This window comes from Podarcis bocagei (genome assembly GCF_964188305.1).
Source record: "Podarcis bocagei genome assembly, chromosome: 6".
Lineage (NCBI taxonomy): Eukaryota > Metazoa > Chordata > Lepidosauria > Squamata > Lacertidae > Podarcis > Podarcis bocagei.
Genome location: NC_138130.1, coordinates 21,088,441 through 21,103,734, shown reverse-complemented (window position 1 = coordinate 21,103,734; position 15,294 = coordinate 21,088,441). Strand labels below are relative to the sequence as shown.

The window sequence follows — 15,294 nt, the reverse complement described above, 5'->3', positions numbered from 1 at the left end:
TTCCCTCCACCCCCACCCAAATCCTGTATCTTCATGGCTGGAAAGTGTTCGGCTGTAGAATTTCTGCCTGAAATGCTGTTATTCATTACAGGTACAGGAAAAAAAGTTTCTGTAAGCCAGAAAGTTTCTGCTACTGAGCAGGATCAAAACCCTAAGGGCCTTTCCAGGCAGAAAGTAACCACATCTTCGGGTTGTTTGTGGAGCGAAGGACAAAGAACGGCGATCTATTAATTTCCCTCCCAACCTCCGTTTGCACTGGGTTGCAACCAGAGGGGGGTCCGAATTCTGAATTCTTAGAGGACCAGAAGTGGGGCACATGTAGTGTGTGTGTGTGTAGCACAGCAGAGCTGCTTCTTTTCATGCTGTTAGATTGGAAGATAAAAAAACTGCCTTGCAACCGAGTCATACCCACTTTCTCCATCTAGATCAGTTTTGTCTACTCTGACTGGCAGCAGTCAGGGTTTCAGGGTCTCCAGGACTGGGGACATTTCTAGCCGTGCCTGAAACATAGGACATCTTGCCTGCCAAGCAGATGCTCCACCAGTGATCCAGGCCCTCCCTCCCTCTGCTCAACCGCTTTCCACAGGTACCTGACTTCACATGTTGGGAAGACTATGGCGATGGATCAGCCGACTCTCTGACCTTGCAGGGTTGCTATTGTATCTCGACGAAATTAGTTGCTTACACTTATGAATGGGGTACTTTGTAAGGGTTTATTTAAAGCCCAGGTCACCCCAACCAACGAACCCTACGAATGTCTACTCCGAAGTAAGTCCCGGTGGGACTTGCTCGCAGAGAAGCGTGTGTAGAATGGCAACCCACTGGCAGACATAAGCCCCAGGGGGAAAGCACTGGAATCAAGTTTCTATCGAATCATACGACTTGGAAGTGACCACGAGGGTCATCTCGTCCAACCCCACAACCCCGCAGTGCATGGATCTGTTTGCCCAACGTGGGGCTCGAACCCACCACCCTCAGATTAGGCGTCTGAGCTATTTGGTTTCCTAAATGAGTTTGCAAGAGAACCTCTTGTAACGCTGGGATGCCGCTTCCTTCGGCGTCAAGGGCGCTTCAAACCGGATTGGGATTTCGGGAGGGATCTCCCCAATGACGTTGCTGGCACAAGCCGTGCCCCGCCCCCCATCCTTCTCTTGATTTCGGAGGATCTTACTTCCAATCCAATTTTTTATTTTTATTTTTTGCTTCCTGGCAGAGGAAAGCTCAGTCAAACCTACAGGTCTGCTGGTGTCCAGACAGCTCCGATTTAGCTCCCAGCTCTCTGAGATCCGAGCTGCCTCCCCTTTCAGCAAACTTCCCTGGAAGGCAAACCGAAAGAACTCCCTTCAAGAGGAATTTGCTGAGAATCGGTTGGTGTGTTTTTTAAAAACAAAAACAAAAAACAAACCTGGTTTTTAGAGAGAAAAAATAAGCAATAAAATAAACCCTTGTTAATCGTGTGCCATTTTTCTCAAAGCAGGCTTAAAAAACCAAACAAACGAACGGCGTCGCTGCATGGCTGGCCCATATCTCCCACCTCCAGCCAAAGTGCCCACTTAAGTCCGTAAGCCTCCTTGATTCCTTGGAGAGGGCATCGTTTTTAGGGAACCAGCAAGCGGAGTGAAACAGGCGCCCCACCAACTCGCCCCGGATTAAATCCGCATTCTCTTGGAAGCCACCGCTGGCTTGTCCTGACCGAGCTAGTTCCCAAGCCAGCTTGCCTTGGCTTTACCACCCCCTACCCCCCCCCGCCCGCTCCCCTCTTTCTCCAGCCGCTGCCCGCGTGGAATTAACATAAATCATTATTAGTTATTCGGATTTGCTCCAAAGGACGGGCTGCTGCCGAGCCCCACCGAAAGCCGCCCCAGCTGCTGCTCCCAGCCGTAGATCTCCGAGCCACTCGCTGAACGTGCCCCCCCAAACGCCCTCCCGCCTCCCCTTTGGGGGTCCTCCTTGCTTTCTTCGGCAGCCAAAAAAGCAAACAAAAGCCATAAATACCGACCTCTTTGCTTCTCTCCCTCTCTGCCCTCTTCCGCTGCTGCGCGACTGTTTTCCCCGGCTCTCGCCTCTCGGAAAAGCTCAATAGCCGCCTGAAAATATTGCTTTTTATATCACCAAAGGGCGATTAATATTGCATTAACTGTATTTAACATTTTTCCCTTCCTCCCTCTCTCTCTCTCCCTCTCTCCGTTAACCACGAGTAATCTGAAATGAGTTAAGTTTCTGTTGCTAAATACAGCAGGAAGGATTGGATCCGGGGGCGGCGGGTGGGGGTCGCCAGGAGGATGTCAGGAGCGGCGCAAACAGCTGCAACTATCTGTATAAACAGGTTATTTGTTTCATACTTCGTATTTTTATAATGTTAGGGTCTGGCGCGCGCCGTGTTTGAAGTCAGGAAACTCCATGCTAATGGTCTGTTTAAAGTATTCTGACACTGTCTGGAGACATCCGCGTCTCTGCCTTCATTAAATGTTTATTGTCAACACACTTCGGCGAGGAGAACGAAAGAAGAAGAGAAGAAGAGAGAAGGCGGGGGGAGGAGAGGGAGAGAGACGCAGGAAGGGTCTTGTGCAAGGAAAAAGAAGTTAACAGCGGCTGGATGCTGTCGACGCTTTGGCTGTGTTCTCTTCTACTGGGGCGGGGTGTGTGTACGCGTGTACACAAGTTTACAGATGTTAGACTGGAATGAATGAATGGATGGATGAGGGGGAGGGGCTAATTAGCTTCCCCATAAAATTTGCCTTGCTAAATTCGGAGTAGTGTTTGATTTCGGAGCAGGCTCCCAGTTCCGCCAAACCATCCCGCCCCAGAGGCAATTGCCTAATTAAGGGGGGGGACCCTAGGGAACCTTGCACGGGACAGTTTCTGAAATCTCACGCTCTTCCTGCCCTTTGCAAATGCATCCATCATCATCATCTTTTGCGTCACCACAACACCAGAGGCAACCCCCCCAATAAATAGCTTATCCAGTCTCCGCATTCTCTCTCTCTCTCTCCTTCTTTTGCAACCTAAAAGAAAAACTGACTCAAAACAGGAAGCATCCAAGAATGAAATGCAAAAACAATGTGTCACAGGTGCCCAGAAAAAGGACTGGGTTATTTTTGGCACCTAACATTGGGGATAAAGCCCCACCTCTCCTTAGAAATACATTGCTCTCCATTGTTTTGTGGTATATTCAGTGGCTGAATGTGGTGTACTGTGTTAGGCTGGTTTGTGGCCTGCTGCCCTAACTAAGCCTCCCAGCAACATGCCCTGTTTTCTCTCTGCTTTCAAATAGGAATCCCTCACCCCAATTACACCACTGATTTGGAGTCCCTTAAGAACAGGATCCTAGTGGTGGATGGAACCTCAATTGCTTTTGCTCAGATATATTTTCCTGACTACATGAGGTCAATTTCAAAGAACATGCCAAATCACAAAGCAGAGCTTGAATTTCTTTTTAAATCTTCCATCATTCATGTGCTTGCTTTTACAACAAGGAATTTCTCTCCCTTATCCTACCCCTTCCCCTATCATAAGGTGATTATTCTGGGTTTGTTTTGGTTTTTTTGCTGGCATTTTCATTCACCCTCTCTATTCACTCAAAATTTGAGGAACAACAACAACAACGATTTATTATTTATACCCCACCCATCTGGCTGGGTTTCCCCAGCCACTCTGGGTGGCTCCCAACAGAATATTCAAAACACAATAAAAGATCTAACATTAAAAGCTTCCCTGAACAGGGCTGCTTTCAGTGTCTTCTAAAAGTCAGATAGTTGTTTATTTCCTTGACATCTGATGGGAGGGTGTTCCACAGGGCAGGCACCACTATGGAGAAGGCCCTCTGCCTGGTTCCCTGTTACCTCTCTTTTTGCAGTGAAGGAACCACCAGAAGGCCCTCAGAGCTGGACCTGAGTGTCCAGGCTGAACAATGGGGGTGGAGATGCTCCTTCATGTATACAGGGCCAAAGCATGAATGTCTGGACCCTGCTAACTTGCAAAACATTGCACCTGGCATGACACAAAAGCTTTATCTGTGGGCGTCTTCACATGTGATGGCTCATCAACATCTGGAAAACTTCACTTGCCAATGTCTTTATATTAGAGATGGTGGAAGCTATGGCCCTCCAGCTGATAGAGTCTAATTTATCCATTGGCCATGCCAGCTATGGGTGACAAGAGTCCTATCACCTATGGAAGGCCACACATTCCTCATAAAGCCATGAGCATGAATGTGTGGCTCAGCCCTTAAAGGTCCACAAACGACATGCTGGTACGCACCTGATTTCACTCAATCCCTCATCACTTGATTGATGGAGCTCTATGGCTAACTCATGGCTGGGTATGGGATCTAGCGTCACTGAAAAGTGCTGTGTTTGTTCATTTGTTTACCCATCCTTACATACCCTATACTGGCTTCCCACCACAAACCCTACATACATAATTTGTGGGATGCTTACAGTGCAGCCAAACCAACAATACTGTTTGCTAGAAAGGCACACAGAGAGGAAGTTGGATCTCACAGGGTCTACAGGAAATCCTCCCTGTGAGAGCCACGCCCACTGTGTTCAGACAAGTAAGCAGGGCCAGTCTATATTAGCTGCTCCCTGCCCTCTTTTGCCCTTTTTCCTCTGCTCTCTCATGGCTCAGCTACAAGTAGCCACAGCTCCGACTCCATTTTAATATAAACTACAATAGATGTCTGCAACTACATTGTAAGCCTGCCTCAAGACTGCCACTGTGAAACTGAGTGAGTAAATAAGTATATTTACTTATAAGAAGACTGTTTTGCTTCTTCTTATAAGGATTGGTTCAGATGGTTGTAGGACTGAATTATGTCAGGATGTGTATAGAAATTAGGAGAGGATCTCTGTATTAGATACTATCCTTCCTTCCTCCTGTTTGTGAGTTCAGCAGAGTACATCCCTTTGCAGCTTAAAATAAGGAAGCTTTGATAGCCTAGTTTTAGCCATTTTGTTTAAGTAATCTAGGATGCTTTAATGCAGACTGAATTCTCCTGTTATTTCCCCTTTTCTGACATTAAAATGATAACCACACAAAGAGTCTTGTAAAAAGCAAAAATGGCATTTACTCACTCAGAGTACTTGCTGAAGAGTAACAGATACAGCAGCTTTATTCATGCAGGCTTAAAATGGTAATCAGGCTACAAAGTCATTTTTTAGTCTAGTTTCAAATGGAGCCTGAGCAGTGGAGCTCAGACATCTGAATGTTCTGCAATGCTGAAATGAAGTTCAAAGAGCAAAGAGAAGAAGTGCTCAGCCTGGTGAGGAGATTTTATGTATGCATAGTCCCTCCCCCTAACAGGGCACTGTGGGAGTGTCTCTCAGAGTCCTCTCTAGGAAACTTACAGGACTCTGAGCTCCAGCTCATATCATGTGCCTATCTAGCAAACATGCATTGTTGGTTTGACTGCATTGTAAATATCCCCACACATTGATGATGACTAAACATAGTGGATGAGGCAGATAGGGAGTTGGGAGTCCAACAACATCTGGAGGACCACAGATTGGCATTCCCTGCCTTGGAGAGTATGAATCAGATTCTTCAATTCTAAATCTATTTTTGGGGTCGTATAAGCCATTTATCTGGGGCTGACAGGAGTTGTGGTCCAAAACATATAGATGGCACCAAGTTGGGAAAGTGTGGCCTACTGTGTTATTGTGTGTGTTTGATTTATGCAGCAGAATCAGAACAAGCTGACTTGTTTGCAGACCTACCTTCAGTGGTAGTTTGTGATTATTGGGCCCCAACCTGATCAAAGTGAAGCACTTTTATGTCTCATTGGCTTAAATTGGAAAACAGTAAGCACATTCATTATCCCATTGTACTAGAAGGAGAGGGAAGTGTTTAACAGAGAAACTTAGGCTGCGATCCATCCTATACATATTGACCTTTACTCCAATGGGGTATATATTTTTAGTAGACCTGTATAGGAGTGAACTGTTTTCCCAATGCCCATTTTGTGATCAATAAAGTACTTCTGCTTGACTGAGCCCATTGTGGAAGAAAAGGCTGGGGGGGGGGGAACCTTTGGACCAGCAAACTTAAGCCTAAATAGAGAAGTGTAGATGGATTCATTTGGGATGTTTCACTTCCCAGACTAACAAATTCATCCTGGCTCAATTTGTGCCAGGGCTCACGATAACCTCTTTTCAATTCAAAGGTAGTACCTGGGATATGTGACTCAGTGCTAGCGTTCACTGCGGCATGTGCAGAGTGCAATTCCTTTGGCCACCAAATAATAAGCCCAAGTCGAGGCCACATGTTGTGGGGTTCAGAAAGGAGAGCTCTCTCCTGTCAGAGGGTGTTATTCCTACCCCACCTCCCCTTCCCTTTTAGAACAGGGGCATTCATGGGTTGAAACCCAGGGCATTATAACTAATAGTGGGTTGTAATCTTAAGCAACACTTACCAGGGAGTAAGGTCCACTGAAAACACTGGGGCTTACTTCTGAGTAAACAGGAATAGGACTATTTTCTCAGCTCCTTATGGAGTGGTCCCAAGGAAACATTTCTTTGTGAATCAGGGGTAGGGAATCTGTGCCCTCTTCATATTATTAGACTACAACTCCCATCATCCCTGGCGATTAGCCATGATGGCTGGTGGGCTGATGGGAGTTGGAGTCCTTGTCCCTGTTCTGAACCATCACACTCACAAGTTGCTTCTCTATTCCTGCCCCCTTACTTTGGCACACAGCCCCCCTAGATAAACACGCATCACAATGGGTCGTCCTTATTCTGCTTATGTAGATTTCATTTCGGGCAAGCTCGGTCCTTCGGAGCTCTCCGGCAGTGGACACCCCCCCCCCCGTAAATGTCAATAAAGGCATATTGACTCAAGGGACAGCAGGAGGCTATTAAGTCCCGGGGTGCCAGGAAATGTATGGATTATGGCTCCCTCCCTCCCTTTCTTCCACCACCCCCGTGAGAAAATCTGCTTCAGTGGGCCTGTTCCCCTAGTGTCCATCTTCGGAAGCCTGGCGAGTGACTTTGGCAAGCTTCAAGGGAGAGAGGCAGGGAGATGCTTTCTAGGTAGCTTGACCTGCCCGTCTAAAGAAGAAGAAGAAGAAGAAGAAGAAGAAGAAGAAGAAGAAGAAGAAGAAGAAGAAGAAGAAGAAGAAGAAGAAGAAGAAGAAGAGGAGGAGGAGGAGGAGGAGGAGGAGGAGGAGGAGGAGGAGGAGGAGGAGGAGGAGGAGGAGATACTCAGCGGTGTATTAGGTCAAGGCTGAAGTCTAGGTCGTTGCTGGATTTTTTGGTCCGTTGGTTTTTCATGCTTATCTTGACACACGCAAAAGAGGGGTCGTTGGCTTGTTGTTGTTTTTTATCAGAGCCATAGGCGCCGACTCCATGGGGCTTGAGGGGGCCCGAGCCCCCTCAAAAATTCGTTTGGGGGGGCTCAGCCCCCCCAATAATCTCGGGCGGCGGTGGGCGCGTCCGCGGCTTTTATAGGGCGCCTGGCGCGCACCAGCTCGATAACGGGCACCGGCGCGGCGGGGGGCGCCGGGCCGGGGGAGGGGGGCGGCCGGCCTGTCTCCTTGGCAACCCCATTGAGCAGCGCCGGCTCCCCCGGGAGGGCCATCCCCCCGCGCCGCCGATCGCCAACACCGCCGACGCTGGGGCTGCCCGAGCCCGAGCCCGAGCCTGAGCCCGACCCGGAGCCCGAGCCCGAGCCCGAGCCTGAGCCCGACCCGGAGCCCGAGCCCGAGCCTGAGCCCGAGCCCAAGCCCGTCAGTCAGGAAGGAAGGAAGGAGAAATGGGGAGGGAGACGAGGGAGGAAAATTGCGCGCAGGGTGAAGAAAGGAGAAGGGCGAACGAGACGAGCTTCCAACCCAAAAAAGGGCTGGAAGACTGGGAGGATGCAGGATCGGGAAAGAAAGCGACGCCTTCCCCGCCCGCGACGTCGCCCGCTTGTCATTGGCAGTGCAGCGGGCGCCCAGAGGGGCTGGGCACCGGCGCAGGGCCGCTCCGCAGCCGCAGAGGACAGCTGCGCGGCTAGCAAGGTGTGCCGCGTAGAGCGCGGCCCTTGTGTGGCCCGGTGGCCAGGCAAGCTCGGGCGGGGACCCCCATGCAAATCTAAGACGGGAGAAGAGGGCAGAGCAAAGGGGGTCCCTTCCCCAACCTCCGGCTCTGAGACTTCCCTGCGCCCCAGAAAAGCGAAAGGATTTTCTCTTCTTCTTTTTTTATAAATATTTTATTAAGTTTTCAAATACAAAGTTAGAAACATACACTGAAGAAAAAAGTAAAAGAACAAGAAAAAGAAAAAAAGAAAAAGAAGAAAAGAAAACCAACCATTCAACACATTTTTTATATAACTAACTGGACTTCCTCGCATCTCCCTTACCCTGCATTCTTTATAATAAAGATATCAGCAAATTATTACCTTGTTTTGTACCTTATTTTGTACTTTTCAAATACTATACCTCTAAATTTAACATACTTTTCATCAGTTACTTATATCTTAAATTAAACATAGTATTACCTTAGATTTTGACCTTTTCTTACTTAAAATATAATTTCCTGTTTCCCAAATCTAATTGCTGAAGCTATAGTTTCCGAATCGTGTAAATTTTTAACATTCATACAACTTATATTGTTTTTGTAAATAGTCCTTAATTTTTTTCCAGTCCTCTTCCGTTGTTTCTTCTCCCAAATCTCGGATTCTGCCAGTCATTTCAGCCAGTTCCATGTAGTCCATCAATTGCGTCTGCCACTCTTCCAGTGTGGGCAAATCTTGTGTCTTCCAATATTTTGCGATAAGTATTCTTGCTGCTGTAGTTGCATACATAAAGAAAGTTCTATCCTTCTTTAACACTTTCTGGCCAACAATGCCCAAGAGGAAGGCCTCTGGTTTCTTGGGAAAGGTATACTTAAATACCTTTTTTAACTCATTATAGATCATTTCCCAGAAGGCCTTCACTTTTGGAAAAGTCCACCAGAGGTGAAAGAATGTCCCTTCAGCCTCCTTACATTTCCAACATTTATTATCAGACAGGTGATATATTTTTGCAAGCTTGACTGGGGTCATGTACCACCTATAAATCATTTTCATAATATTTTCCTTCAAGGCATTACATGCCGTGAATTTCATTCCGGTGGTCCATAACCTTTCCCAGTCCTCAAACATGATGTTATACCCAATATCCTGAGCCCATTTTATCATGGCTGATTTGACTGTCTCATCCTGAGTGATTTTCTCTTCAACCTGCCCTCCATCCTCTTGCAGAAAACTCTTTGCCTGCCCTGCCCGTATCTCGTTTTTGCTTTTTAATTCCACACACGCACCCTTCGGACTTCGTGGCAATCGGGCGCGCGGGTGCGTTTCCTAAGAGAGTGAGGACCCCCGCCTCCTCCCCACCTGCTCCCTCGCCAGCCAGCCAGCCGCGCGCCCTAGCCGGAGAGCCCCGGCCGTCCCCGTCGCGCAATCGGTTGGATCTCCCTTCAGCAGGCCGTGCTCACAACTCGGCCCAGGGACCCCCAGCAGCGGATCTCCGGCTCAGCTGAAGAATCCGGCAACAAGCCCCCTCCTCCCCAATCACTCCGCCGAAATACGCTCCAAAACCCCCCAGATAGTCCGCCGGCCGCCAAGTCTAGTGGCGCCCTGAGCGAGGGTCTCTCCCCAACACCGCCACCTCGAACTGCGTTCTCCCGGCTACCCGAGCGAACCAGCGGCAGGACCCCGGTATGGGCCCCCCCAATATTTTTTATAAGTCGGCGCCCCTGATCAGAGCCCGAGAAGCGCCCCCCCCCTCTCTCTGTGTGTGTGTGTGTGTGTGTGTGTGTGTGTGAGTGGGTAGGTAGGTAGGTAGGTAGGTAGGTAGGTAGGTAGGTAGATCTGTCTCCGTTAACTGTTTCTCTGTCTGGATTCCAAAGCCTGAACTGTGCTTGAAGAGGGCAGCTCTCTGTGTTTGTATGCAGAGTGAAGGAGCGGGAAAGAGAATGAAATTAAGCCTGCCTGCTGATGTGGGGGGCGGGGAGGGGGAATCCAAGGCGCCTGGTTGGCGTAGACCTACTAGATCTCCTTTGATGGAAACTCCTTAACCTCGCCGGTTTTGTTGTTGTTGTTTTTTAAAGATGAGTCTCGTTTTCCACCAACCCATTTACTCTCCCCGCCCGCTGTCCAAATGTCAAGGGTGCTGATCTCTGCGTTGATCCAACTGATCTACGTCGGGATGCTTTGCGCAGCGTCGGCTGTGCGGGCGCCAGAGCCTTTCCTTGACGTCCTTCCAAAGAGGAAGCCTCCTTAGCCTACGGCTCGGCGAGCACCCAGGGAGGAAGAAGCAACAGCCTACTTCAGGCCATGCAGAATGGTCGGTAGGGCGTGGATGTGGCGTAAGAAAAGAGGAGAGAGGAAGAAAGGCCACTTTGGAAGACCAAGAAACCGGGATCTTCTAAATTCTGCTTAGGCTTTATCAGAAACTCTACTGCAGCCCTTTATTCCACAAGGAGCCAAATCTGTACATTCATCACGACCACGGGTAGTCTCGTGTCAGCCTCCAAACGCGGTTCGTTAACCAAGGCTGCTTCCTCCAGCTTAGTCCTTTCCAAGAAGAAGGAGGAGATTTTGTGGAGAGGCAAAAGGGCCTTGTGCAACACGCCTCCCATCAAGCCGCCTCGACAACAATTACTAAAGTTTTTAATTAGCCTCTTGTTATAATTCATTTTATTAATTTTCCAAATCTCAGCCCATGAATTATGCAGCGGGCGGCTGTGTAATTGTGTTTGCAGCAATTCTGGAGGAGGGCGCCCGCGCGCGCGCGCGCTGGGCTCCGCGGAGCCGCTCTGGCCTCTCCCTTCTGGCTGAGCGCCCAAAACTCGCCCGCGTCCGGGCCTAGGCGGTGGCAAAGCGCTAATATTTTATCAACCTTTAAATCACACATCAATTAACGCTCAGCAGAGGCTTGTCTCGCAGGTGGGAGCAGGTTCCCAGGCGTCGTGGGATGTTTGTTGATGATTGGAAGGGGGGATAATATTAATCAATTAGGATTCCCCACATTGGGGGGGGGGAGGAAGGAGGGAAGGAAGGAAGGAGGGAGGAAGGAAGGAAGAAAGAAAGAAAGAAGGAAGGAAGCAGCAGGTCTAACCAAAACAAAAACCAATAATGGATTGGGAGAAGGGGAAACCTGAAATTTAAATAACCAGAGGGACCAAAAATCGTCTGGGGGCAGTAAGAAGAACAGGAGCACCGACAAGTCTCCTTTTGTCGCGATCAGAGAAAATAATTATCTTTGGGGAAGGGCAGAGACGGGGGGAAATCCTCGGCTGAAGGAAACTTTCTTGCTCCTTGTGGGGGAATCTTTGACTTGTTGAGCTGGGCTAGGCACTGGATTAGGTTTAATATCACAAGGGGAGGGGAGAGAGCAGGGGGTGGGAAAGGATCAATACGAGCCCTTAGTTGCCTCTGTCTATTATTCATTGATGACGGTCTAATTTAAGTTGAAAGCAATTTCAGAACAAGTGTTAAGTAGAAATTCCACATGTCTGGGTTAGACGAGGGAGAAACGGCAAGGCTTGAAGTGTGCGCGCGTGTGAATTAGTTTAAAAACCGAGAGATTGCTTCGGGGAGAAGGATAACTTTTGCCTTAAACAATATATTCAGGGCAACTGAACTGAACGCAATCAGCCTTGCAAATGCTCATTTCTGCCCTCCCTCCAACACATACATTTTTTAAAAAATGATTTCAATGACGTGCTGAGCAATCCTGAACATGCCTCCTCAGAAGTAAATCCTATTTAATCCAATGGGGCTTGCTCCAAGTAAGTGGGTTGAGGCTTGCAGGCTAAGTTTTGACATCAGTCCTAATCATATTTACTCAAAAGGAAGTTCATTTCCTAGTCCTATAGGATTTGTGTTTAAGGACTGCAGCCTTAGGGCGCGATCCTGTGCGTGTTTTCTCGGGAAGCAAGTTTCATTAAGTGAAATGGGACTTACAGCGCCGTCCTAACCTTATCTCCTCAGAAGCAAGCCCTGCTGCGTTCAATCCGGCTTACTCCCAAGGAAGTGTGCATAGGACGGCAGCCTTACAAATACTACCGGAAAATCTTAGGAGGCGTTTTTCGGATGTAACTTCCAGTGAAAACAACTCACTTTGTGCTCATAACATGCCTTGTTTTTAATCCCAGGGTCGGTTAAAAGAAATATGCAGAACACAACCCGTTCCAAGCGATGTACTTGGAAGTCCGGTTGGTGTCAATGGGATAAAATCCGAGCATGTGGTTTAAGGGAAATAAAGGGAGCTATAAGGCGGCAGTAGGAAACATACTTATGAGTAAGCCCAATTGAAGACACTGGGGCTGACTTTCTAGTAGCCATGATTGATCTGTAATCTGTTTAAATTTAGCTCGAAGATGCCCAATGAATGGATCAACCCGCACCGCCACCTCCTGCCTCTGGAAGGCTTTTTGCTTCCTTGAGGTCTACATATTAAAATCCCATAGTCCAACAGTACTGTTATTAAATGTTTTAAACTGTCACACATAAAACGATTCATTTTTGTGTTGTTCAGTTTCCCATCGATATTAAAGCTGAAAACTTTGCAAAGTACAAGTGTTTGCTGTGGTTATTATTTCTATAGCTATTATCATTATTCGCAATCGAAAGCTGTTGTGTTCAACATTCCTTTTTTAAAATGAAAAAAAGAAAAGCAAAGCTATATATTGACCTTAAGTTGGTCTCTTTCAAGCAACACGTACCACGTTTCTGGTATTTTGAAAGGCCCAGTGTGCTGGACCGCAACATTTCTCTTCGAAGGTAGATAATGAAAAATAAAACACGACTTGATATTAGTTTTATTTGGTCATTCCTGATTCTCCAAAAATGATATCCGATAGAACTCACGTATAAAATATTTTTTGTTTTTTTGTTTTTGGTTTTTTTTACAAATGCATTTTAAAAAATCAGATGACATTTCGAGTTCATAACAAAAGAAACAAATCTGTTCTCGGTGGAAGAATTCTACTTTTTGTGTGTGTGGGAGGGAACCCAAACCTTTATTTACCCTTTTGTACCCTTTCCCACCTTCTCCAAGAGTTGCTGAAAAAAGAAAAAGAAATCACAGCTTTTGGAAGTTGTCGTATGTTTTACCAGCCAGGCGTCTGGATTCACAGGTTTACGGCCCAAAAGACACGGGTTTGGATAAAAGAGAAATAATCACGGGCAGGGCAAGATCTCGGCTTTAAATAAATTCCCCCCTCCCTGTAGTCTGGCACACATACAGTCAAATACCATACTCACTGAACAGCGGGGTTGTGCCCTACTCAGAGAAGACCCAACGGAATTAATGAGCAAGACTACATTCAATTTCGATGGGTCTACCGTGAGCAGGATTTTGTTAACTACAACCATATTGTAGTTTAGTTAACTTCAACCAGCTGAAATTATTCGTGACATGCAGCACGAAACTACAGAAAGTTTTCTCAGAAGTAAATTCCATTGACTTCAACGCCGCTCAGCCTTAGACGGCAGCCCTGCGTTTACTGACCTGCGAGTAAGTTCCAGTGAACTAAATGAGGCTTACTTCCGAGTCAAGATGCCTTAGGATCGGGCTGTCGTCACGAAGGACTTTAGCTGGATCGGGGTCAATTTGGTGACTTGGAAGAAGTCGGTGGCCAACGGTCAACTCTACTCAGAATACATGGAAGAGATCCGTGTATGGTATTTATTAACCGAAAATAGAAAATAAACATTATTTTTCCTACATCATTAAGTACACATATATGTGCACATATAAACCGGAAGCTACTCTGGCTAGGTTCGCTCACAGATATTTTTCAGAGGAGCAAACTGTTTCAAAAAATAACTTTTGAAGTCCCGTCCCACCCCCGTGCTCCGTTCAAACTTGGTCTTGAATTTTCTGCACTTATACCGAACAAAGGTCAAGAAACACACGCAGCTAATATATAGTTCATTTTATTCAGAGTATCCATTTCCACATAAGACCTATCTTATAGTAAGGATTTCTGAATTTAGCAGAAAAATACAACTCTCGATTTGTTAAAAATTTTTGGTAGACTCTTTTCTGTCTTGGTTTTTGTCTAAAGGCTTGATGCCTTGATTTTAGTTTAGTTTATTTATTTATTTTAGCAGCCGTGTTTCAGGAAAAGAAAAGAAAAAAGGGAGGGGGAGAAACCTCATAAGAAAAATAAGTAATAATTATTAATAATAATACTTTTCTGTTTTTTTCCAGGTTTGTTTTATTTGTAGGTGTGCTGGGACAGATCTCCCTGTTGAAGAGTTTGGCGTACAGAAATATTTCTGATGGAAATTAAAAGAATATATATATATATATAATTTTTTTTTCTTAAGAAAACATCATGAAGATCCAACCAAGGAGAATGCTCAGCAAACATACATGGACAGGTAGATAATTCAGTGACACGTGGTTGAAATTCGTAGCCATTTTGCCCCCCCCTCCCCCTGTGTATTAAAGAAAATATTTACAAACATCTTCCTCATTTATTTTTTTGTTGCTGCTGTTTGTTTGCTTGCTTTTGCCTTAAGATCTAAATACAAGTAACGTGACAAGGACTCGGTGTGTTGGGGTGTGTGTTTGTGTGTGTGTTTTGTGTGTGTATCTCCCTGTGTGTGTGTGTGTTCGGTGAAAAAACAGGCAGTCCACTGTGCGAAAATCACATCCGTCATTCACAAAATAAAAAGGAGGGGGCGGGCGGGAAAGGAAATAAATCGCTGGAAACTACTGCTCTGAGTTTTCTCTTATTTTTTTTAGTGCTCAGTTTCGAATGCATAGGACGTTTGCTCTGCAAACAATGATACGAAGAGAAAGAAAGGAGGGTAAAAAGAAAAAAATGCCTTCGACACGCGTTATATAAATTATTAAACCATAAATACTCGCATAAATAATTAAATAAATAAACAAACGAACAAGCAAACCCCCCCCAAGACCTGATCATGGAATCTTTCTGCGCCTTCTCAGGACATGACATGCATAATCTCAGTCCCTCCCACCCTCCCTCCCTCCCTCCCACCCAAGCCTGAACCCCAAATTTCTTTTTATAGATATTATATTTTCCCCTCCAAAAAAACCCCTCTTTTTCATGTTAAATAAATTCTTTTGGAGATTAAAGCATTTCCTGTAAAAGATTCAGAACTCGCCGCTCCCTCTTGTCTCCCTCCCTCCCGCGCCTTTCCTTCATTGTATACCCGGCTACCATTTCACAGAAGTTAACAGCCCTCCGCTTACGGATGGTTGTTGTCCAACAAAAAGGAGAAAAAAAGAAGAGGCAAGAAGTCACGATCCTTCAGAAACTAGAACTCTCCTGGTCCTACGTGGGAAATCGT

At 46.5% G+C, this 15,294-nt stretch overlaps 1 long non-coding RNA gene across 1 annotated transcript in view; it reads left to right on the top strand.

Annotated features, from left to right (window-relative positions):
* The window catches only part of LOC308589536, a 215,993-nt gene extending 201,552 nt beyond the window's left edge, over positions 1-14,441 (top strand). Inside the window, exon 3 of the long non-coding RNA XR_014009365.1 lies at positions 14,183-14,441. This is a non-coding gene — a long non-coding RNA (uncharacterized lncRNA). The remainder of the gene's footprint in view (positions 1-14,182) is intronic.
* The last annotated feature ends 853 nt before the right edge of the window (positions 14,442-15,294 follow it).